Source organism: Tachypleus tridentatus, chromosome 1, assembly GCF_004210375.1.
Source record: "Tachypleus tridentatus isolate NWPU-2018 chromosome 1, ASM421037v1, whole genome shotgun sequence".
Classification (NCBI taxonomy): domain Eukaryota; kingdom Metazoa; phylum Arthropoda; class Merostomata; order Xiphosura; family Limulidae; genus Tachypleus; species Tachypleus tridentatus.
In genome coordinates this window covers 92879573-92906424 of record NC_134825.1, presented here as the reverse complement: position 1 = coordinate 92906424, position 26852 = coordinate 92879573, and the positions used below count along the sequence as shown (strand labels likewise).

Here is a 26852-nt window from a genome sequence, read left to right as displayed (position 1 = left end):
CAGAATCCCTCTAAAGTTTCTGTGTTAACTGCCGAATTTTACACCATTTCTCTTGCTCTGAATCCCGTAGAAGCTATGTAGTACATGAACTGTACTATTTATACCGATACACTTAGCTGTCTGTTTAGCACTGGAATCGCTTTATGTCAGTTCTCACCTTATTCTTGCTGATATTCAAAACCGATTTGCCCATTTCACTTTAACATTTACTTCTATCCAGTTCTTCTGAATACCAAGCCATATTGGTATTCTTAGGAAAGAGCTCGTCAACACTGTAGCTATTTCTATTTGCAGTTATGGTTCTGTATTCAAGGCTCGGCTCCGTGTTAGTTGGCAGTCGACTTGGAGCGAGCAACGTGAAATCAAGCTCTTTCAAATAAAACCCTGTATTGGACTCTGGGCGTCTTGTTTCCATAAGAATCGGATAAAGGAAGTTCTCATAACAAGACTACGCATTGGTCACAATTTTTAACTCAGACATTTCAGACATGTTTTGTCCCAAAGCCTACTCATAACGTTGGACAGTGTTTTCGGCGATGGTGACAAAACACACCTTACAAATGTTTTTAGTTTTGTAAAGGCAATTGACCATTTAAACACCATTTAAGTTTTTAATTTATAAATTAGAACTTTTTTATGATTCCTTTTTGAGGTACAACTAGTTTGACATTAAACTAGAAAATGGCCATAATTCTAAAAAATATCCCAACTTTCAATGTCATGCATTCTAAAAGTTTCAATATATATCAATGCGTCACCTTCACGAATGTGATGTTTTGCAAAAATAACCGTTGTTTATACAATTAAAAATTGACTAATAAGCACATTAAAGAATTTATGTCATTTACCGGTAATATTTCCGTCAGGCCAACACTCTCATTTAAATTTATTTTTTTATATTAAATGATCTCAATATGTTCGTGGTTGTAATGAATGGCTTATTTGTAAAACGTACAATAATTTTGATTTTCCTCAATCTGTAATAAGGAGTTTGATCAAAGTTCCGACAGTGTTTAGTGTCAATTATAAAATAATATATTAAAAAAAAATGCCAAACACAAAGCTGAATAACTATATATATATTGTTTTGCAATCTTTCAGCTAACAACATTGTTCAAAATTTTACAACACAAGAAAGTATGACTCCCAGCTATCAACTTGTCGTTGGCTTCAGGATTGCTAAAGCTTTTTCACCAGACACATTTCGTAAAGCCCTTTCTCATAAACCGCGTAACGATGATATATTCATCGTAACCTTTCCTAAGTGTGGAACAACATGAACACAGCATATCGTATTGAACATTCTTAAAAAGGGAATCCCACCAGAAACTTTTGAAGAATTTCAAAAGCTTAGTCCTTTCCTTGAAATTACAGGGCCTGGTTTTGTAGAAACCATAACTCGTCCCGGAGCAATTAAAATTCACCTGCGTTTCAGTCTTCAACCTTACTCTCCCCAGGCCAGGTACATCTTCGTGGCCAGAAATCCCTTTGATTGTTGTGTATCTTTTTATCATCACACCAAGGAGTTTCCGCTCTACCAGTTTTCGGATTGGACATTTGATGAATATTTTGAGATTTTTATAAACGGCCTAACGGATTTTGGGGATTATTTTGACCATCTTCTGTCTTGGTATGAGCACCGAAAATATACAAACGTATAAATTAGGAGTACAATCGCATGTTACTTGAGGATGACAATCTAACGGAGAGAATTATCCGTCAGACTATTGTGAAGAACATGAAAAGCTCTGTTAATAAACATTTTGGAATTTTTTTCGGATTGAATCCCAACGACGATCAAATAAAAGATCCGAATCTTCCTGAAGGATTAAAATACATCTTAAAATTTATGGAAAACCTTGAATTTAATCCAAAGTCAGAAATCAAAATAGTAAGGAAAGGTATTGTCGGTGACTGGAAAGAACACTTTTATCCATCACAATCACAACGACTCATGGCAAAGTTTTGCCAAAACATTCAAGAAACTGACATTGATCAGTTGTGGCCAGAGTCTTTTCTTGCGAAAGATCAGATTTGACGATACAATGTACGGAATGAATGTCAAAATTAAGTTGTACTTAGCTTAAATTAGGGTAAAAACAAATACTTGAAAGCTTAACCTTGTGTTATTTTTTACTGGTTTTTTGATTTTTTTTGTGACAGTAGCAACTTAAATTTGTAAATGAAATAAAGAAAAATTTCTTGAAACTGCTTTGAAACGTTTTTATTTTTAGATATCATGTTTTAAGTAACAGAAAAATAAAGATCAAATATAAAAAAAAAATTCAAACTAAGATAATTTTATACACCTAAAATGTCTTATCGTTTCACGTTTTATTTATATTGTATTTTATCCTGTAGGAATAGCTGTCTCGGTTATTTGATATTATTAAATATTTTGCAAAATTGTTTTAATATATTATGTAAAGTTAATCATTCAATCTTTTCTTATGATATTTCGCATGTAACTGTTCATAAGACAGGGTTCATAAGACAAGCTGCAATATGACAGACATGGTAATCTAAGTACTAAAGAATTTACTAGTTGGTTAAGAAGAAAACTGTAGATCAACTAAATTAGAACAACTTACAATCAGTAATGCTACACTCTAACAATTTTACTAACACAAAACTTACTGATGAGTTTAATCAAAGAGTATTTTGACATAATAATTAGTTAAATGAAATTCAACAACAACAAATGATTCCAACTACAAGAAACTAAGATATGGTTACTCCTGTAAATTGTAGTTTGAATTTACATTATGTTGAAAACGATTTTCTCTTTTGACATGGAACAAACGTCATTCAGCATGAGTGGAACGTATTGAAAACAAAATCGTTTCACCTTATATTGCTCCTTAGTAGATTATTATTTTTAACTATCTAAACTTTCAACAAATTTTGTTTATAGGCGATTTCGAAACGTGATGCAATAAACATAAAATTGATTGAGAAATGTAAAAATGTATTGTCGTAATTTTAACTGTTTCGGACAGTAAATATTGGAACCTTATTCGTGGTCTAAAACTACTAAATATTAAACACACATCAAAGAACACTCAACAGGAGTGAAAAAACTAATGTAGCTGTGGATCAGCAATAAACAACCGACAGTTTATGATAATTGATGCAGTAAGAATAAAGACACATTTCAAGGAGTATTTACATTTCAGTCAAGACTGTACGGCATGTTTACCTTATGTTACGTAAAAAGGTATAAATAGTTATTTAAATTAATTTATATGTGTATAATTGTAATGTAAATTTCAAATAAAAAATAATAGCTGTTATCCAGTGTACTTTTCAAATTGCAGGAATATTTATTTTAACGTAGTTTGTTCATATATGAGATCTCGCCATTACACATGCAGTTGCAGAAGTGCATATATATATATATATATATATATCATATTAAAAATGGTGTATTAGTCACTGAAGTTTTTCCCCATTAAAAGCAAACGCCTAGCAATACCAATTATGACATTTTATATTTATAAGTTCTAAATGAAATCGTAATCCCTTCACTTCGGCAGTAATGTTTATACCAGTACAGTAGTTTATGATAATTGTGTAAATTTTTGCTATAAATATATATTCGAAGCGACTGAAACATATCGGATTCCTTGCGATATCACTTTACAGTTCTTTATTTTGTGACGTAATATTAACCCATCATTTAGCAGTAGTCAATAATTGTTTGCGTATTTTAGGTCCAATATTCTCAACTACGTAATTCATGTAATCGTGATTTTCGTATATGCAGTGACAACTTTACAAAAATCCAATACTGAAAAACATATTTGGAATAAGCTTTGGAGCTTCTCTGGTATTCACCCTTGGGTTTTTCTAAATTGCTAGGAAATAAATTATCTTATAAAAGTTATACCGTATTTCATCCCCTTTACCAAGTTTATCATGGATAAACAACCACAGAAGTAAAGCTGTGAACGTTAAAAAACCGGGAGGTATTCCAAAAATTCTGTGAAAACTGCTTATAAACTTGGGGATGACATTGGATTGGCTTATATACGTAGTCAGAGCAAATATATTATTCCGAAGATACACTGCTGAGCAAACTCTTAAGGGCAATGAACATAAAGAAAAAATATCCATTTTTTGTTGTTAGACTCAACCACTTATTTGAGTAGAGCTTCGAAAGATGAAAGTAAGAAAATAGAAAATAAAAATATAAACCTTTTTTAGCATTTACTGGGGAAAATGTGAACATTATGAAATTAGCCTAAATACTAGCTGGTTAAAAGCTTAAGACATACCAAAAAGAAGTGTTAAACAGGATAGGAAATAACCAACAAGAGGTCTCAGTAGTATGTTGCATGACCGTCATTCCAAATAACTTCAAACATTCGCTTTGGCATGGGCGATATAAGCGTATGCAGAAGGATGGTTGGAATATTATTCGAAGTGGTGAAGATGGCTTCACAAAGATCATGCAATGTTTAGAATTGGCGTCCATTTCTCTAGACTTCCCTTGCCACTCACCCCCACACATTTTCAATGGGGTTCAGTTTGGGCGAACACGCTAGATGGTCCAAAAGAATCACGTTACTCGCCATTAAATGTAACTTGTCCTTCGAACATTGTGGATTGCAGCGTTGTCCTGCTGAAAGATCCAGTCATTTCTATACAAGCGAGAATCTTCATCCAATAAGGATGCTCTCTAACACATGCCAATGTTGCCAACTGCTGTTTGACGCCCCTGTATAACTTGAAGCTCCATTGTTCAATGGAAGGAGAAAGCACCCCAGTTGATGATGGAAACTTCTCCACTGTATCGTGTAGAAAATGTCTCCGGTGGAATACTCCTATCCTGCCGGTATCTTTGGAAGCCATCTAGACCATTCAGGTTAAATTTTTTCTCCGAAGAGAACAATACCTGCGTCCACTTTTTACGTCCCATGCTTCTCAGCAAAATTTAACCGAGCTGTGTCGTGGTGTGAAAGGAGGTGTGGTCTTTAAAGATGTTTGCGGTTATTAAAACCTTTCTCTCGTAGATGCCGTCTTATTATTCCTGAGATAGATTCTGCGTACGTAAGGGCCTTAATCTAATTCGACGATCGGCTGGTGTCTTGCCGGACAACCCGTTGAATCCTCCTGCTCAACGCCGAAGAAATTTTCTTGGGCCGACCACTTGAAATTCTCCTTCCGTATCCCTCTTTTAAGAAATTTGCAACACCAGTTTTACTACGCCCAATCTTACCAGCAATGGCACATTGAGAGAGACCTTGCTCGACAATTATGCCACGTTAAAACTCTGTCAACTTTTTAGCCTTTGCCATGCTTATGTAACACAAGAGATGTCAGTGGGAGATGTTGACAACGTTAAGGCTTGAACACAAACGACTAAATTTCGCTACGTGTTTAACGATTAGCGTTTCGTTTCCGTTTGGTCTTAAACTTTTGACCAGCTAGTATTTAGGCTAATTTACGATTGCTTACACTTTGAGATTAACGTAGATATTTTAACAGTTACAGGCTATTTACTTTAAAAAATGGTATCTTATATTACTAATGTTTTTCTTCGTTGTCTTCAAGCAACTGCGTCTGTTCCAGAAATATATAGGATTCGAATGATATTATGTTCCTGTCTAGTTTAGATAACTTTTATGGTTTTTCTCTTATTGTATTTTTTCCCTTAGATCATTTTCAAATGAAATGTGCTATTTTGAACAAAAAAAACCGCGTTCTTGTTGATCCGGAATTTAGTCTGACATTTAATTTTCGGATTTTTGTATATCCCATGATGGAGTCCCATTTAGTGTCTCAACTTCCTGAATGCCGTTTTTGTTCGGGTTGGAGTGATACAAATCTTTCAACGATGTATCATAAGTACTCGTTTTCTGCTCAACAACATGTTCTTCTGCTAAAGAAATAACAAGTCTATCTAATGGATTGTTTACTTTATGGTAACCCCTGTTCTAGTGGCACATCGGTATGTTTGGGGATATACAGTGCTAGAAACAGGATTCGATACCTGTGGCGGGCATAACTCAGTGTGTAGCTTTATGCTGAACTTTAAAATAAATCCAACAGATCACTACTGGGTCACTAGAAGAACACTAGAATTATTATATTTAAACATGCTGCAACTGATGGCTATCGACTTTTAAACTAAAACGGTTAATTAAGAAAGAATTATATCATAATATCATCCTGATTCTACATTAAAACTACAAATAAATTCCAAACAGCCACCTACTTCAAAAATTATAAATTTTTGGGAAATAATAAAAACGACTAGAAGATGTAATTAAACAAATGCTTCCGAAGACTTTGCTTTTCAGGAACAGAATAGGAAAAGGAGAGTCGCATAGAGATTGTTTTTTTGAAATCGTGTAAAAAACTAACTAATACGGTGTGAAGAAGGTTGTAAAGTTCAACAACAGAAATGTCAAAGGTTGAATAGAAAAAAACGAAAAGCGACACATTATGAAAGAATAGCAAAATGATCAATATAGTCATCCAATGAATATGTCGAATTTGTAAAGATAACCTGAAAGAAGTTTTATAACAGACAGAGCAACGACCAACGGTTATTCCAGGAATTGTAATATATATATATATGCGAAATGTTCTACATTATGTTCAAATATCTAGTTACCACATATTATATTTAAACTTGTCTCCACACCAAGTCAAGTAACGCCGTGCATGAAGTCACCTCACTTTCATGGGAGTATCACATGTTCCCATCAATTTCAAGCTACAATCACGTTCAACTTCCTTGAGGTACTCTCGTTTCTCTCCACAGAAAATTCAAAGGCAGATAGATTTAGAGATCCCAGCCACTCCGTGACTCTGATTATGGAAAGTTTATTCATTACTTTGTTGAACATTAGTGGCTTTGCTTCTTTTCTACAAATTCACGTCAACTGCCTTTGTCGTCCATCTTCTCTGCCCTATGCCAAGTATTATAATTTATCTCGGACGAGTCTCCTATTTGAACTGATTTAAATTGTAAATTGTCTTCCTCTGTATCTTCAGTTTTCCCATTTAAAAAGCTATGCATATGATCATTTACGCATTTTTTCATATATATAGTACTTGTTTGAAATATTATTTTTTTCCATTAGCTCCTCATTACTTAGTGACATGTATTCGTACTTTTTATCAAGAAAACTGTCTATAGTTATAGTACAGTATACTATAAGCCTCAAAACTATAATTCTGATAAACGATTATGAACGAATAACTATAGATATTTGATCAGGGACATGTGTAGCTTTTGAACATCGCATACATTTCAACTTCAGTGCAATACCTTGTGACATGTATGTCTATGAGGACATCAGGCATCGTCGACAGAGAAAAGTCAACTTGAAAACAGCGGGAAGATAAGATAGAAGACTCGGTATAGTTTGTATGTTTGTAACACTTTTGTATATAACTCATTATTATAAGTTTTATTGTTATTTGTATATGTGTGTAAAAAAAGAAAATTTGAAGTATCAGTTCTGTTAGCAATTATCATAAATTTGATATATATTGGCATTCATTTGACTTCTATATTAAAGTAAAAAATTTCCGGCTATATGAAACTTTGCGATATAACGAACATACAATAATAAATAACAGACATGTGCGAGATAAATTACAATACGTAACAATTATCAGGAGGACAATTATTCACAAGATTGCTGTTGGATCAAAAACATGTTTGAGACAAATCTATAATATCGTCCTTTGAAAAACTATCGTTTGTTTGTGGCTTAATCCCTTACCCTGAGCTCAAGCCACAGTGGGATAAGCAGTGGTTTTATGTGTTATAATCGGAAATAGCAGCCGCTTCCTGTACTGTTTCAACTTCCTTTTCAACCACGTAAGTTTTTTGGGTCGTCCCTTGTAGAGCGTTTACACTTTTCTATTAGACGTAAATGTCTTAATTTGTCAAAACTGTTGCTAATATGCATAGAATTACACAATCAATCAAAATAAACCTCTTTCTCGTTGGCGAATTCAAATTTCGGACACGACACAATCATTTATTATGTTACGTATTATAATTTATTTCGGACGAGTCTGATTTATTTTGCTACGTACGTAACGTATTACGATTTTAAATAACCGAAATTTTTGATTTAGAAATGAATTAAATATCAATATATGTCACATTTATGACATATACCAACAAAATCAATACACACAAGTTTCTTCCATAATACAAATATATCTAACATACAAACAAAAATACAATTATACATAATAACGGCTATTACAAATATTGGTTTATATACAAGGGATTCACCAACTTACAAACTATACTGAGTCTCCTATCTGGTTTGGAATAGAATATTTTATCGAAGAGCGAATTAATTCTGAATAGACATTATTACACCTCACCTTAGCTAGTTACCCGTCTTTTCTTGGCTGGCCTCACGTTTTATCGATGAAGATATTCAGTGTTATCGTAGAAATAGTGATGTCCGAAGTTAATTCACCGAAGTCAGTGATGTTCGAAAACTATAAACTACCCTGGTGAAATATCTACAGTTTTCTTGTTAGTAAGAGTTTATCACACAGTTATAGCTTCCGAAGCTTATAGTATGCTGACTGTGGAAACCAGATATATTCCGTTCTGTTTACTGCTTTGATATATAAATTTTAAGGCGAAATTCTCGAATGTTCAGTAATATCCGAATACACGCTAGTATTTTTGAAAACCATATATTGTTAATTCATGCTCTCGAGAATAGTTTACAAATTTAGAGAACAAGTTGGACTTGCGCAATACACATCCAACAATAACTGTCTCACAAATTAGACTGAAACAGACGCAGATATCAAAATGAACGTATAACAGTAAGTCTGTTATAGTCTGAGTTTTGTTGCACTCATGTTCCATAGTTATCATTTATAGTCGCGATATACACTACATGGCCAAAGAATATGGACACCCCTTTTAGTTAGTGTGTTTATCTATTTCAGCCACACCCACTGCTAACAGATGCATAAAATCAAGCATTCAGCCGTGCAATCTCCGTGCATAAACATTAGCAGTAGAATGGGTCGTGCTGAAGAGCTCAGTGACTTTCAACGTGGCACTGTCATAGGATGCAACCTTTCTAACAAGTTAGCTTCTCAAATCTCTGCCCTGCTAGAGCTAACCCGGTCAACTGTAAGTGCTGTTATTGTATAATAGAAAAGTCTAGAAGCAACAACAGCTCAGCCACGAAGCGGTAGGCTACACAAGCTCACAGAACGGGACAGTTGAGTGCTCAAGCGCGTAAAAATCGTCTGTCCACAGTTGCAACATTCACTACCGAGTTGCAAACTGCATCTATAAGCAACGTCAGCATAAGAACTGCTCGTCGGGAGCTTCGTAAAATGGGTTTCCATGGCCAAGAAGCTGCACTCAATGCCAACCATCGACTGCAGTGGTGTAAAGCACATTGCCATTGGACTCTGGAGCAGTGAAATCGCGTTTTCTGGAGTGATGAATCACGCTTCACTATCTGAGAGTCTTAAGGAAGAATCTAGTTTTGGCAGATGCCAGACAAACGCTACCTGTCTTAATGCAGTGTGCAAACTGTAAAGTTTTGTGAAGGAGAAATAATGGTCTGGGGCTGTATTTCATGGTTTGGGGTAGGTTCATTAGTTCCAGTAAAAGGAAATCTTAATAATATGGCATACAAGGACGTTCTAGATAATTGTGTGCTTCCAACTTTGTAGCAACAATTTGGTAAAGGCCTTTTTTTTGTTTCGGTATAACAATGTCACCGTGTACAAAGCGAGGCCCATAAAGACATGACTTGTTGAAGTTGGTGTGGAAGAACGTGACTGGCCTGCATAGTTCCCTGACCTCACCTTAACCTATCAGAGCTCTTTGGTATCAAATGGAACATCGACTGAGAGCCAGGCCTTCTCGCCTGACATCAGTGTCGGATCTCACCAATGCTCTTGTGGTTGAATAGGCGCGAATCCCCGCAGTCATGTTCCAAAATCTAGTATAAAGTCTTCACAGAAGAGTGAAGACTGTAAAAACAGCAAAGTGGGGACCATCTCCATAGTAATACCCATGGTTTTGGAATGATATGTTCCACACGTTCATACCGGTGTGATGATCGGGTGTCCACATAGTTTTGCCATGTAGTGTATATATATATATATATATATATTCCCGTCAATAGAAGTGTACTTGTGTATCAACAAAGAATTAATTCGCTCATTTTGAACCGTTTATAAGATATTCAGTATATTTCTGTTAAGAAAGACAATTGTGTGTATCAGTTTTATTGGCAAAAAGCATAAAGATGTAGAAAATTCTTGAGTGTCAATTAACAATGCACTATGAGAACGTTAGTAACCATCAGTATTTTTGTGCCTCATGCTTATAAAATTAACGAACGCGTGGTGACAAAAATTATTATATATTATTGGTTTGCTACAGCTGCTATTATTTGAATCTCGAAATTTATAAGTGTAATTAAAGCTTATTAATCAGGAAACTATAGATATTTCATCAGGAACGTTTATGGATTTCGAACAGTACCAATCGTTTATTTACAGCCGATTAACTTTGGGATGTTAGTACTTTTACGATGACATAATATAACTTCTGCTGTGAATAACACGTATGTATTCAGCGAAGAGCTCGCTGGCTCGTCCTTAAATGAATTGTACCTAGGTGACCTCGAAATTAATTCGTTTATCGTGAACCCTTGATAGGATATTAAGAAAGTTTCTGATTAAATAAAAGACTTAATATTGTTTGTTAGAGAGTTTGACCGTCATATTACAACGCCTCCAGGACTAGCAAGGCGAGCATGTATAATACGACCCGGATTCGAATCCGCGACTTTCGGATTACGAGTCTAACGCATTAACACGCTTGGCCATGCCGGGCTTTTGTAAGATTTTAATAACTATTGAAATAGCCATTATTATTAATTGTATTATTGTTTGCATCATAAAATAAATTTGTGTCAATAAAGTATACCGCGTGTTTCATTCTTGTTGATATCGTAAATAAGGTAAACATGTCAACATTTAATGAACTTCTAAATCTTAATTACAATATAACTCAGTTTTGAAATTGTAATACGTAAGAGTGTGTATCATAAGTATCGTAGTATTTATGATTTATTGTAGGAGTGAGCCAGATGTACCATGCCCGTGAACAGGCAGCAATGCTTACGTAGGGATGGCCCGCATTGTTCATCGAAATCTGTTTAATGTTCATGTAGCTATTTTGCAAGGTGTGGATGGATCTTCACCAGAATTGGTAAGCAGGTTTATTAGGCCAATGCGGGAGTACATAAAGAAAGTTTCAATTTTTTTTAAGAGCATTTTTGCGTATTTTTATGTCTACTATATCGTCCTCACTTCATGAAACTCCCCCGAATTTGGTATGAAGTTTTGTTGGGGTCATGCAAATTTGCGATTTCACATTTTCTGTTTTGCAGTTTTTATGGACATTTTTTTCCAATTACATATAAGTGAAGGAACTTTCCATGTCCTAAAATGACCTTGAATTAAATCACGAATTTGTATAACTTCCATCTGAGGGATGGGTACCCAGTTAGTTTTAAATATCTCTTCAATACTTCATCAAACTTTACAATACAAATCAGTGCTTTCTTTTATTGTTTTCTGAGTTAAGCACAAAGCTACACAATGGACTATCTGTGCTCTGCCCACCACGAGTATCGAACCCCGGAATCTAGCGTTGTAAGTCCGCAGACATACCGCTGAGCCACTGTGGGTAATTTCCTTTTATAACAACATATCTGTTATGACTGACCCACTTCTGGCATTGTTTGTAAATATCATAGCACACAGTCTGAATTTCTGGTTCTTCTTTCCGCTGCTTCTTTGAACACAAACTAAAACAATGGTGTCAACCAATATCAGTGAGACGACATAGTTTCACACGGAGTATTCGCTCTTATAAGTGTTATATTGCCTACTTAACTATTTTATAAGTTATGTTGCGTTGCTTTGGGTTTGTACTTAGATTTAAGAGTAGGTTACTAGAGATTCTTATGAGTAATAAGTTTTGTTTTTTGTAGCAAAAACACATCGGAAGATCTGTTGAGTTCACGGAGAGATGAGGAGTTCCTAATTTTGGCGTTATAATTCCGAAGACTTGCTGCTGTCCCAGAGAACAATGACTAATAAAATCGAATTGGGAATACATACGTTCATGTATTAATTCTGAACAGGCAGCAATGCTTAGGTAGGGATGGCCCGCATTGTTCATCGAAATCTATTTTATGTTCATGTAGCTATTTTGCAAGGTGTAGATGAATCTTCACCTTGGTTTATTTTTAAATAAACTTACTCATTGTTTGAGTTATAAGAATAACTATGTAAGCTAGTTATATATATCACACTGATATATGTTTGTGCGTTTGCATGTTTTTATTTATGTAGTGATAAAGTTCTGTTGATATTTATTTAGCTTTATAATTTGACTATGCTCATAATTCATTAACGACTATATTTGTAGATGTTTAGAAGTGAATAGTAATCTGCATAAATTAAATGTACAGGGTGGCCCGCAAGTCCCTACTCATCCACATTTGGAACAATAACCCCTGCTGTGTTGAGACAAGTGTATCACAGAACATGGCGTCGCATAATATTATGCACCGAGAAGGAGGAACACCACAGATACACTGGATGCATAAGATATATGGATCGGTAGAGACTTACGGGCCACCCTGTATAAACTAATTTTAAAAGTGATCATTTCAAACTTGACGCAACCATAGTGAAGTGTCTGAAATCATAAAATCTGTTTCACTATCGTCGATTCTCCAGTGATTGATATTTATCGATGTGGTGGTGAGAATAGTTATTCTAACTTACTAATGAAAACACACTACCATTTTAAAATTTCTTTGAATAAATTAAACATTTTTAAAAATCACATAAAAACTATTTTATACACAAATCTAAGAATTAGACAGTTTCCAATCTCAAAATTATAATAAAGTAACTTACTGTGCAGGACTAAAATCAGTAAAAACCCAATGAGACTAGAAAAGAGTCTGATACACTTCACACGTTTGGACGTATTTGAAGGTCACTTTCAGGACCTCAATATATTCCGTAAATAACCGTCTTTTATACAATTATTACATCACCAATTTGCATATTAAAAAACTCAACTCACGCTAACTACTAACAAGATTTCCATAAGATTCATCATCCATATTCAATAATTTAAAGTTATTTTTCTTCATTCAGTTATCTCAATAGATTTACGTATATTCACACTAATTAGATTCACAGGTTGTGCTAAAAATATCTTCCAATTGAACTTTGTGCTTAGTTTCAACGATATGTCTTTCTAAACATGAAAAATAATATTTTTGCATTTAAAATTACTTTTATGTTCATTCATTCTGAATTTTAAAATTCTTCTACTTTTTCCTATGTAAGCTAGTTTACATTCACATGATTTTATATATACATATATATATATATATATATATATGTGTAATTATTTCTTTAAATAAATTTTATCTTTAAATCTATTAAGAATTTGGCTATTTTTAGTTATCGCAGAAAAATATTTGTTGTTTAATTTTTTTCACTATAGGATTATTTTTCTTGTTCACTTGTTTTAATATAATACTTAGCCCTGTTTTTGACAGCTCTTTCAAAACAGCTGGATTAAAACCTTTTCATACGACGTTGGGTTTAATTAATAAATTGATAAATTAATAATGACTCATTGTTAATATCGTCCTGTTTACAACATCATTTTAGGCTCCTATCCACATAAGAATAAAAACACTAGTTTTTTGACATTAGATGTAACAAAATTTTTGATGTAATATAAAGATTACAGAGAAAATTTCACAATAGTTTTCAATTTATCCACACGTTACACACTAAAATATCTAAAATGGTAAACAACAATTTTTCTCAATTTCATAATTAAATCTTATAGAATTATCAATGCTATTAAGGTAATTAGCAAAATTAACTAGTTTGTTTTTACCATACCACCAACCCTTGTTGTGTATGTCTCTACGTGGTGAGGGGACCTCCCAGGGAAGGTTCTGGTCTTTCAGTTTACCTCCTCTGGGATCTAAACATCCATCCACGTGTTTGCAGTGCATGGTGATCCATGAAGGGAGCAAAATGTTCTGGTGTTTGAAAGAATCAGCCCTAACACACCGCTTTGGCCTTGAATTCCTGTAGATGGGTGGCCTTGGTGTGGCCCCCTTGGGTCAATCGGTAGGTCCACTTGGGCTAGAGTCAACAAAGTACCCGTTTTGGATATTTTCAACAGGTGTTTTGGACATTGTATCTAATGGTTGTGTTTGGGTATGGTGCTCACGAAACACTGGTGTTGTTGCAGTGTCCTAGTTTGGCATGTAGTGCGTCCCCTAGTAGGGATCCATGGTTGGTGTGGTCAGTGGCACTGAAATGTAGCTTCTTTGCTATGGATATCCCTCTTTCTAACAAAATAAATAAAAGAATTGGAAAAAACGACCACGCACGGACGACTCTGTTGTACAGTCAATATTACCGCCAGATTCTACACCTCAATTTCCGATTCTCCATTCCTTATCTGAGAAATCATTGGGGCAGATGTCTCCATTTTTCATTCAGAAGAGAATAGAGATACTTGCTTGCTCCCCAAAGTCAGTAAAGATGTTACGCATTGGAGACCACAACATTCCAATCTTCTTTTGAAATTAAAAGCCATTAGGGCTATACCCATTGAGGTTACTCCCCATGCGACTTTGAATTATTCCACAAGAGCTATAGTAGAAAGAGATTTAAAGAACATTCTCGAGTCAAATCCACACTGGTGTCTCATGCCAAGGCATCACTACGATAAGTCGAATCTTCACCCGTAAAGACTGAATTATAGACCCTACTAATGTTCTGATATTAACGTTTGAATCACCTTGTTCTCCTGCCACTGTCAAATCAGGTTAACTGAACTTCAAGGTAAACATCCATTTGTCACAACTTCATAATTAAATCTTATAGAATTATCAGTGCTATTAAAATAATTAACAAAATTAACTATTTTGTCTTTACCATACCACCAACCCTCTCAGATGATTCAAGTGCCAGCGGTTTGGTTCTTTGGTATGTGCTCGTTCTGGTGGAAAAGGCCCCAACACTTACAAGTGCAACATGGACCCAGCTGTTCTTCCTATTTAGGGTACGAAATAGGTGCAACGCTTAAAAGCTGTTAATAATATCACCTAATTAGAGGCTCGGAAATTATTGTCCCTACCTCTGTCTTAGATATATGCTGCTGCACTCCATTCAACTACCACAGTGAGAGTGCAAACAGATCTTTCCGTGACTCCAACAGAGTCGTTTACAAAACATGTTAAAAATCTTGTGCACTCCATAATTAAAAAATGTTGACACATATATGTCTACTTCCATCTCTGTCTACTACTCATTCAACTTACTGCTCAGTTTCATTTCCTTCAGTTTCAAATGTTTCCTCGGGTCCATTCTCTTCTGCAGCCCCGAAAAATAAATCAACCATTTGTTCACGCCCTCAGTCATTGAAGTCTTTGTCCACAGATACTCTATTCATGGCAGGATTCATGGAGGTTGATAGATCTTCGTCCAATGACGAAAAAAACGTGATCGCAAATAATAGGTTACCCCGGCACATTCTTCTCCACACAAATAGCACTTGCTATTCTGATCCAATGAATCTGTCGAAGTTTTTGATCAAATTTCGATGACATTAAGAATGTGATAAATTCTTATCATCCAGTGTGCTTCTTCTTACAGTTACCTTCAGCAAATTTCTATGTATACCGACGACAGGTCATGTGATGGACGAGTGCATGGTGTGGTGACATTGCTGGTTGATCAACGTGTGCCCACTCTGCCCTTGTCACTTGATACACCCTTAAAGGCTGTAGCTATCCACGTGTTCTTGTGTCATACCACCACTATTTGCTCTCTCTACCTGCCTCCAGGAGAGATCTAGAATCATTCAGACCTTGATGCCCTAATTGAACAGTCACTATTCCCCTTTCTACTACTGGAGATATTAATTGACGTAATCCCCTTTGGTGGTGTTAATATTGATGGGATGGGTCATGCTCTTCAACCATAACCTGTCTGTCTTTAGTACTGGTTATTATACTTATTTTCATGCACCTATTCTGTCTTTTACTGCTAAAGATCTTTCTATCTCTTCCCATTCAGTTTTCACTTACTTTTCTTGGGGATTGGACGGTAATCCACAAGGCAGTGATCATTTTCTAATCATTTTGAGAGAGACTTACCATGGTCGATAACATCCGACCCGCGTGGCTCGATGGAAGCTTGACCAGTCTAACTGGCATTCTTTCACCACTATCTTAGAACTTGATCCTGCCATCGTATGTAAGCATCGATAGATGACTGTGTGGCAGCAGTAACTGCCTGTATTGTCCACGTAGGTACTCAGATTATTCCTAAAACCTAGACACATTTCCGACATTATCCTCGTCCTTGGTGGAATTTTGCCAGCCACTTTACAAGTAATGCTCAAAAACGGGCTTGGGATACTTTTCGTGGATATCCCACACTTTTCAACCGCATCGCATTTCAGCAAACCCGTGCACATGCTTAGCAGTTCAGACGTGAAAGCCAGGAAGAATCTTGGATTAAATACACCTCTAGCATTTCTTCTACCACCAGATCCAAGGTCATAGAGGAAAAATTTGAAAATATTAGTGGCCAGTATTTTTCTGCCCCCTTTCAATCTTGTTCTCTGATGGCCAGGAAGTTACTCACACCCAGAGCATGGCCAGTAGTTTCGCCGAACAATTTTCTCAGGCATCTCGCACTTCTGCTTCATACCCCATCTACTTTGCCATGAAAATATGGGCAGAAAAATCGCCTCTTTCATTTCAGCTGATCGTCTTTATGACTATAAGCATACCTTACACTGATGGAATTTAATCTTGCTTCTTCATTGGTCTGGCAGTTTATCAGTCGGACCTGGTGATATTCATTATGAGATGGTGCACTACTTTCTCCTGCCTCTCTTGCTATTCTTCTGATTGTTTTTAACCATCTTTAGCACGGGAATGTTTTCCCGATGCTTGGCGCCATGCTTTTGTACTTCCTTTTTCCAAACCTTGGAAAGATCACAAACGATTCCTTTGAACTACCGTATAATTGATTTGACGAGTTGTCTTTGCAAGGTCTTAGAGAAGATGATTAATGCTTGTCTTTTTTAGTTCCTCGAATCAAACAACCTCTTTTCACCCACTCAGTGTAGGTTCCGAAGAGAGTGTTCCACTATGGACAACCTGATTCGACTTGAAACATCAATCAGGGAACCTTTCCCAAACCACAACGTCTTGTTCTTGTATTTTTTTACCTTGAGAAAGCTTATGATACAACGTGGAGGAATGGTATCTTGAGAGACCTCCACTCGTATAGGTTGTGTGGGAATTTACCGCTTTTTATTAAACATTTTTTATGAATCGGCGATTGCATAACGTGTGGGTTCGAAATTCCCATTCTTTCCCTCAGGAATTTGGAGTCCTTCCGGGCTGTGTATTGAGTATCACACTTTTCATTATAAAGATTAATGGCGTGAGTGAACAACTAAACCTACAGTTGCAAATGGTCTCTTTACCGATGATTTCCACATCACATGTCAGTCGTCAAATGTGAGGTATATTGAGCGGCAGCTACAGACTGCTCTCCATCATTTACTAACGTTGACCAGAGCAAATTCTTTCAACCTTTTCCTCTCCAAAACTGTTTGCATGAACGTTTGCCGTCAACGTGGTATTTACCATGATCCTGAACTCTGTATTGGTGAAGCTATGCTTCCCGTGGTCCATGAGGCAAAGTTCCTGGGGCTTATATTTGACCGCAAGTTGACTTTTATTCTACACATCAAGCAGCTACATGTCATTATACAAGCGCATTAAACATCCTTTGTGTCCTCTCTTCCACCTCTTTAGGGGCGAATCGATGAATTGTGCTAAAAATGTAAGGTACACTTATTGGATCAAAGCTAGACTATGAATCTCTGGTCTATGGCTCTGCCAAACTTGAGCCTTGAAAGTATTGCACTCTGTTCAACATCAGGAGCCTTCCACATTTCTTCAGTCCAGAGTTTGTACACAGTCATATGAACCCCCTCTTCACCTTTGTCGTTTGCAACTATGTTTAATGTATGCTTCAAAACATCCATCTTTACCACAGCATCCCACATTGGGTTGCGTTTTTCTTCCTCAGTGGGCCACATTTGTACATAATAGAGAGCCTATCACTGTTCCTTTTAGTTTTCATCTACGGTTGTACTTAGATGAATTGGGTCTATCTTTGGATGACATAGCGGTATGCAGAGATCAGCTCATCCCACCATGACGTATCGCCTTCTATTTGCCCAACGTCATTCGAACCATCTGTATAAATGAGAATGGATGGATGGTTCTGTGGGCTCTGCCATTGTTTGCCGTGATTCGGTTGTTGCACAACCCCTCTACAGTTTCTAAGTTCACTGCCGAATTGTACACCATTTCTCTTGCCCCGAATTCCGTAGAAGCTATGCAGTACACGAACTGTACTATTTATACCGATACACTTAGCTGTCTGTTTAGCTCTGGAATCGCTTCATGTTAGTTCTCACCCTATTCTCACTGATATTCAAAACCGACTGGCCCATTTTTCTTTAACACTTACTTCTTTCTATCCAGTTCTTCTGAATACCAGGCCATGTTGGTATTCTTAGGAACAAGCTCTTCAACACCGTAGCTAAATCTGTCTGCAGCTATGGTCCTGTATTTAAGGCTCGGCTCCGTGCCAGTTGGCAGTCGACGTGGAGTGAGCGACGTGAAAACAAACGTTTTCAAATAAAACCTTTTATTTTTCTTTGTGCATTTTGTTTCCATAAGAATCGGAAAAAGGAACTTGTCCTAACTAGACTACGTGTTGGTCACAATTTTTAACTCATCGTTTTCTTTTGTCTGGAACTGATGCACCAAAGTGTTGTCTGTGTGACACTCAAATTACAATAAACCATCTTTAATTGTGTTTCTGTCGTTACGAGTTTCAACGACGGCACCATTTCAGACATGTTTTGTCCCAAAGCTTATCCATAACGTTGGACAGTGTTATCGGCGATGGTGACACTGTTCATTTTGCAAATGTTTTTTAGTTTGTAAAGGCCATTGACCTTTTAAACACTATTTAAGTTTTTAATTCATAAATTAGACTTTTTTTATGATTCCTTTTTGAGGTACAACTAGTTCCATATTAAATTAGAAAATGGCCTTAATTCTAAAAAATATGACAACTTCCAATCTCACGCATTTAAAATGTTTCAATATATATCAATGGGTCACCTTCAGGAATGTAATGTTATTAAAAAAAACACCTCTATTTATACAATTAAAAATTGACCAATAAGCATATTAAAGAATTTTTTGTCAATTAGTGATAATATTTCCATCAGGCCAACACTCTTATTTAATTTTTTTTTTTTTTATATTAAATGATCTCGATAGATTCGTGGTTGTAATGAATGGGTTATTTGTAAAACGTACAATAATTTTGATTTTCCTCAAACAGTAATTAGCAGTTTCATCCAACTTCCGACGAGGTCTTGTGTCAATTATAAAATATATTCAGAAAATAAATGCCAAACACAAAGCTGAATAACTATATATATTTTGTTTTGCAATAATTTTGTTTTCAGCTAACAACATTGTTAAATATTTTATAACACAAGAACGTATGACTCCCAGCTATCAACTTGTCGATGGCATCAGGATTCCTAAAGTCTTTTTTCACCAGACACATTTCGTAAAGCCTTTCTTATGAACCGCGAAACGATGATATAATTCGTAGCTTTTCCTAAGTGTGGAACAACGTGGACACAGCATATCGTAATCAACATTCTTTAAAGGAGAATCCGACCAGAAACTTATGAAGAATTTCAAAAGCTTAGTCCTTTCCTTGAAATTACAGGGCCTGGTGTTGTAGAAACCATGCCTCGTCCCGGAGCAATTAAAACTTACTTCCTTTCAGTCTTCAACCTTACTCTCCCCAGGCCAGGTACATCTTCGTGGCCAGAAATTCCTTTGATTGTTGTGTATCTTTTTACCATCACACCAAGGAGTTTCCGCTCTATCAGTTTCCGGATGGGATATTTGGTGAATATTTTGATATTTTTTTTTATCAACGTCGAAACGGGTTTGAGGGATTACTTTGTCCATCTTTTGTCTTGGTATGAGCACCGAAACGATCCAAACGTGTTATTTCTCGTCTACGAAAACATGAAGGCTGACACACAAGCGGATGTTTTAAAAATAGCTAAGTTTCTAAATCAGGAGCACAAACGCATGTTACTTGAGGATGACAATCTAATGGAGAGAATTATTCGTCAGACTAATGTGGAGAACATGAAGAACTCTGTTAATAAGAATTTTGGAAATTTTTTCGGATTGAATCCCAACGACGATCAAATAAAAGATCCGAATCTTTCTGAAGGATTAAAATACATCCTAAAATTTATGAAAAACATTGAATTTAATCCAAAGTCAGAAATCAAAATAGTAAGGAAAGGTATTGTCGGTGACTGGAAAGAACACTTTTCTCCAACACAATCACAACGAGTCATGGCAAAGTTTTGCCAAAAAATTCAAGAAACTGACATTGACCAGTTGTGGCTAGAGTCTTTTCTTGCGAAAGATCAGATTTGATGATACAATGTACGGAATGAATGTCAAAATAAGTTGTACTTAGCTTAAATTAGGTTAAAAGAAATACTTGAAAGCTTAACCTTGTGTTATTTTTTACTGGTCCTTTGATTTTTTTGTGACAGTAGCAACTTAAATTTGTAAATGGAATAAAAAACATTTCTTGAAACTGCTTTGAAACGTTTTTCTTTTTAGATATCATGTTTTAAGTAACAGAAAAATAAAGATCGTATATAAAAAAATTCAAACTAAACTAATTTTATTCACCTAAAATGTCTTACCGTTTCATGATTTATTTATATTGTATTTTATTCTGTAGGAATAGCGGTCTCCTTCATTTGATATTATTAAATATTTTGCAAAATTGTTTTAAGATATTATGTAAAGTTAATAATTCAATCTTTTCTCGTGATATTTCGCATGTAACTGTTCATTTTTTGTTTAACGTGGAGTTATAACTTACGAAACGAAAGAAGATTATGTTGGAGTAAATTAAAATACACGACATTTGTCCTATCTAGTGCAAGCAAGGCCGTTCTTTCAATTTCAGGGTTCATAAGAAAAGGTGGAATATTGCAGATATGGTAATCTAAGTTCTATAAAGTTTACTAGCTGGTTGAGAAAACACTGAAGATCAACCAAATAAGAACAACTTACAATCCGTAATGCTACACTCTAACAATTTTACTTAAAGTATATATTTGAAGCGTTGTTCACTGAATCACGTTTTACCTTATATTACTCCTTAGTAGATTATTATTTTTAACTATCTGAGCTTTAAAAAAAATTTGTTTATATGCGGCTTTGAAACGTGATGCAATAAACACAAAATTGAATATCAAATGCAAAAAAATGCATTGTCGTAATTTTAACTGTTTCGGGCAGTAAGTATGGGAACCTTATTTCTGTTCTAAAACTACTAAATGTTAAACACACGTCAAAGAACACTCAACAGGAGTGAAAAAACTAATGTAGCTGTGGATCAGCAATAAACAACCGACAGTTTATGATAATTGATGCAGTAAGAATAAAGACACATTTCAAGGAGTATTTACATTTCAGTCAAGACTGTACGGCATGTCTACCTATATAACGTAAAAGGTATAAAATAGTTATTTAAATAAGTTTATATGCGTATAATTGTAATGTAAATTTCAAATAAAAAAAATAATAGCTGTTATCCAGTGTACTTTTCAAATTGCAGGAATACTTATTTTAACGTAGTTTGTTCATATATGAGATCTCGCCATAACACATGCAGTTGCAGAAGTGCATACATATATATGAATATATATCATATTAAAAATGGTGTATTAGTCACTGAAGTATAACCCCCTTAAAAACAAACACCTGGCAATACCAACTATGACATTTTATATTTATAAGCTCTGAATGAAATCGTAATCTCTTCACTTCGGCAGTGATGTTTATATCAGTACAGTAGTTTATGATAATTGTGTAAATATTCGCTATAAATATATATTCGAAGCGACTGAAACATATCGGATTCCTTGCGATATCACTTTACAGTTCTTTATTTTGTGACGTAATAGTAACCCATCATTTAGCAGTAGTCAATAATTGTTTGCGTATTTTAGGTCCAATATTCTCAACTACGTAATTCATGTAATCGTGATTTTCGTATATGCAGTGACAACTTTACAAAAATCCAATACTGAAAAACGTATTTGGAATAAACCTTGCAGCCTCCCTGGTATTCACTCTGGGGTTTTTCTAAAATGATAGGAAAGAAAATATATTGTACAAGTTATACCGTATTTGATCCCCTTTTCCAAGTTTATCATGGATAAACAGCCACAGAAGTGAAACTGTGAACGTTGAAAACACGTAGTGTATTTCACTAATTCTGTGAAAACTTCTTGTAAACTTGGGGATGACATTGGATTGGCTTAGATACGTAGTCAAAGCAAATATGTTATTCCGAAAATACACTGCTGACTAAACTCTTCAGGCCAATGAACATAAAGAAAAAAATATCCGTTCTGCGTTGTTAGACTCAACCACTTATTTGAGTAGAGCTTCGAAAGATGAAAGTAAGAAAATAAAAATATAAACATTTTTTAGCATTTAATATGGAAAATGTGAACACTATGAAATTAGCCTAAATTCTAGCTGGTCAAACGTTTAAGACCATATCAAAAAGAAGTTCTAAATAGGACAGGAAATGACCAACAAGAGGTCTCAGTAGTGAGTTGCACAGCCGTCAAGTGAATAACTTCAAACATTCTCTTTGGCATGGGCGATATAAGCGTTTGCAAAAGGCTAGCTGGTATGTTATTCCAAGTGGTGAAGATGGCTTCACGAAGATCATGCACTGTTTGGAATTGACGTACATTTCTATAGACTTTCTTTGCCATCTACCCCGAAACATTTTCAATGGAGTTCAGTTCGGACGAACATGCTGGATGGTTAAAAAAAAAAATCACGTTAGTCGCCATGAAAAATATCCTTTGCCCTGAACGCATTGTAGATTGCAGCATCGTCCTGCTGAAAGATCCAGTCATTTCTACACAAGCGAGGGTCTTCAGTCAATAAGGATGCTCTCTCAAACATGTCCTGTATAACCTGAAGCTCCATTGTTCCGTGGAAGGAGAAAGCACCCCAGATCATGATGGAACCCCCCTCCACTGTATCGTGTAAATAACGTCTCCGGTGGGATACTCTTATCGTGCCAGTATCGTTGGGAACCATCTGGACGATCCAGGTTAAATTTCTTCTCATCAGAGAACAAAACTTTCGTCCACTTCTCTATGTCCCATGTTTGGTGCTTCTCAGCAAAGTTTAATCGAGCTATTTTGTGGTATGGAAGGAGGCGTGGCCTTTAAAGATGTTTGCTGGTTATTAAAGCCTTTCTCTTATTGTTCTCTTATTGATGGCGTCTTATTGTTCTTGAGCCGCATTCTGCGTCCGTAAGTGCCTTAATCTGGTTCGACGATCAGCTGGTGTCTTGTCGGACAACCCGTCGAATCCTGTTCAACGCCGGCGAAATTATCCTGGGCCGACCTCTTGAAATTCTCCTTCCGTATCCCTCTTTTAAGAAATTTGCAACCCCAGTTTTACTACACCCAATCTCACCAGCGAAGGAACGTTGAGAGAGACTTTGCTCGAAATTGCTGCCACGTTCAAATTCTGTCAATTTTTTTAGTCTTTGCCATGTTAATGTAACACAAGAGATGTCAGTGGGAGATGTTGACAACGCTAATGCTTGAACACAAACGACTAAATATTGTTACGTGTTTACCGATTAACACTTCGTTTCAGTATGGTCTTAAACTTTTGACCAGCTAGTATTTAGGCTAATTTCGTAGTGTTTACATTTTCTCTATCAAATGCTAAAAAAAGTTTCTTTATTTTTTGTTTTCATCTTTCGAAGCTTTACTCAAATAAGTGCTTGAGTTTAACAACGCAAAATGTATATGTTTTCTTTATGTTTATTAACCTTAAGATTTTTACAACGCTGTACAGAGACAAAATCTTTGAAAGAGATTAAAATCGAATTTTTTTCAATTTTTCTATTAACTAATATAGATTTCACAAAAGGAAAATATAATATGGAGAATCGTTTGTGCACACTAACACACTTCGTGTAAGCGATGATACAAACTATGGTGATGCAACCAATTTAAAAATAACTAATATTTTCAGTCATTTTCTGGTTTTTATTTATAAACATACGATTGCTTACCCTTTGAGATTAACGTAGATATTTTAAAAATTAAAGGCTATTTACTTAAAAAACGGTATCTTATTTCACTAAAGTTTTTCTTCGTTGTTTTCAAGCAACTGCGTCTGTTCCAGAAATATATATGATTCGGTTTGGATTGATACAAATCTTTCAACGATGTATCATAAGTATTCGTTTTCTGCTCTACAACATGTTCTTCTGCTAAAGAAATAACAAGTCTATCTAACGGATTGTTTACTTTATGGTAACCCCTCTCCTAGTGGCAGATCGGCAAGTTTTCGGATATACAGTGCTAGAAACCGGATTCGATACCTGTGACGGGCATAGCTCAGTGTGTTGCTTTATGCTGAACTTTGAAAAAAAATCCAACAGACCACTACTGGGTCACTATAACAACACTGGAATTATTAAATTTAAAATGCTACAATTGATGGCTATCGACTTACAAACTAAAACGGTTAATTAAAAAAGAATTTCATCATAATAATATCCTGATTCTACATGAAAACTACAAATATATTCCAAACAGCCACCTACTTCAAAAATTATAATTTTTTGAGAAATAATAAAAACGACTAGAAGATGTAAGGAGAGTCGCACAGAGATTGTTTTTTCCGAAATCGCTGTAAAAAAACTAACTAATACGGTGTGAAGAAGGTTAAGTTCAACAACAGAAAGGCCAAAGGTTGAATAGAAAACAACGAAAGGCGATATATTATCAAAGAATAGCAAAATAATCAACATAGAGATTAGCCTAAACGTACACGAGAAAAACACAGACACACAGACTGAGTGCATTTACTAAAAGTTTCAATCTTGATAATGGCTTCTAATAGAAACTGAGTAACTCAATAAATAATAAGTATATAAACACAGTGCTTTACCTTTGGTTCAGTTGACTTCCATACATTTTTCCTTGGCGTGCTTGCACTGTAAAATAGTGGGTTTATGGTTTGCGTCCCGTTGAGTGCAAAAATACACTGCGCATCTCATGGTTGTAGATGCATCATAAGAATAACGGGTAACGGTCAAATAAGACAGTCCAAGAAGTAATACGATCTCTCCCTCCCTCTCTCTCTCTCTCTCATAGTGCAAAGCAACACAATAAATTGTGGACACTTGCCTTCCTCATAACATAGATAACTACTTTTTACACCAAGATTGGATTTCACTTATCTGGTCATAAATAACGTCATTAAAGTGGTATTGTTTAATTTGTGGAGAGGGCACGAGGTTCGAAGAATTTTTTTGAGGAAATTTTTTACGTTTTTTTATTTCATGCTAACCAACCCGAGGGCTATCTGGGTCGACCCTAACTAAGTAGTGCAAGAATAGAGGAAAGGGAGCCAGTCGTCACTACCGTTGATAAAATTATTAAAGAATTCATCAAACGTGCCATCTGTAAATTCGTATGCCAGAATCATTTTCGTGTGATAATAAAATGACACACAAGTGTCCTTCGGGTTCCTGGCTACATAGATGTATTTTGCTTCAGGGGAATATGGATTTAAATAAAAGGGCAGATGAGTTTTGATTGCTCCAGGACGAGACATTCGAGCAACTGTTTCCGGGCCAGTCATTTCCATAAAAGGAGAATATTTCTGAAAATCTTAGAAACTTTCATATGATTTCCCTTTGTGTAAAATATTATGAACAATATGTTGGGTCTAAGTAGCTTCACATTTTGGAAACGTGACGATACATATGTCGTCGTTTCTCGCTTTATACGAGATAGCTTTTCGAAAGCAGTTGGATGAAAAACACTTTGGTAATTTAAAATCATCTACTTCCTGGTAAGCAGGTCTTAAATTCACATTTTGGACCATTCTTCAGGAATATCTGTGAAAGAATAATGATATTATCTTAGCTACTGAGGAATGCACAATTGTTTCAGGGCAGAGTATTGTTATATCAGTTAAAAAATAATAGTATGGAAGTAAACAAATGCTATAAAACAAGATAAACATCTGATTATTGAGTTTACATTTCTTAAGCACTGATAATAAAACTAATTGTAAATGTATTTGTATAATATCTTGCATTGAAAGACTATGGAAATTGAGTATCCAACATGCAAAGTAATTTTCATATTAAGAATAAAAAATACTTTTATCCATCAAAATATTTTCACATTTTACGTGAAAAATCTTTATAACGTCTAGATAGTTATTTAGCGGTTCCCAAGAGAAAAAAATATATTTTGTTTATTATTTTCACTTACGAATCTCTGTATGGGTTTGATAGATTTAATCATTCTTGTAACCACCATAAAAATTAGAAAGCATAAATCATGCTTCTTTCGTTCTACAATGGCTTCAAATTATAACATGAAAACATAAATGTTTAGATTAAATATACTTTAAATTTCTATTATACTGACCTTACAGACGTGCTGGCTTACAAACAAAATAGAAGTTACAAAGACTTGGCACCAATCTTATCGTATCCAGTAATATAAATTTGACCTTTAGTCT

At 35.3% G+C, this 26852-nt stretch overlaps 1 pseudogene; it reads left to right on the top strand.

Annotated features, from left to right (window-relative positions):
- The first annotated feature begins 1105 nt into the window (after positions 1-1105).
- On the top strand, positions 1106-20675 carry LOC143232731 (amine sulfotransferase-like; annotated as a pseudogene).
- Positions 20676-26852: the final 6177 nt, after the last annotated feature.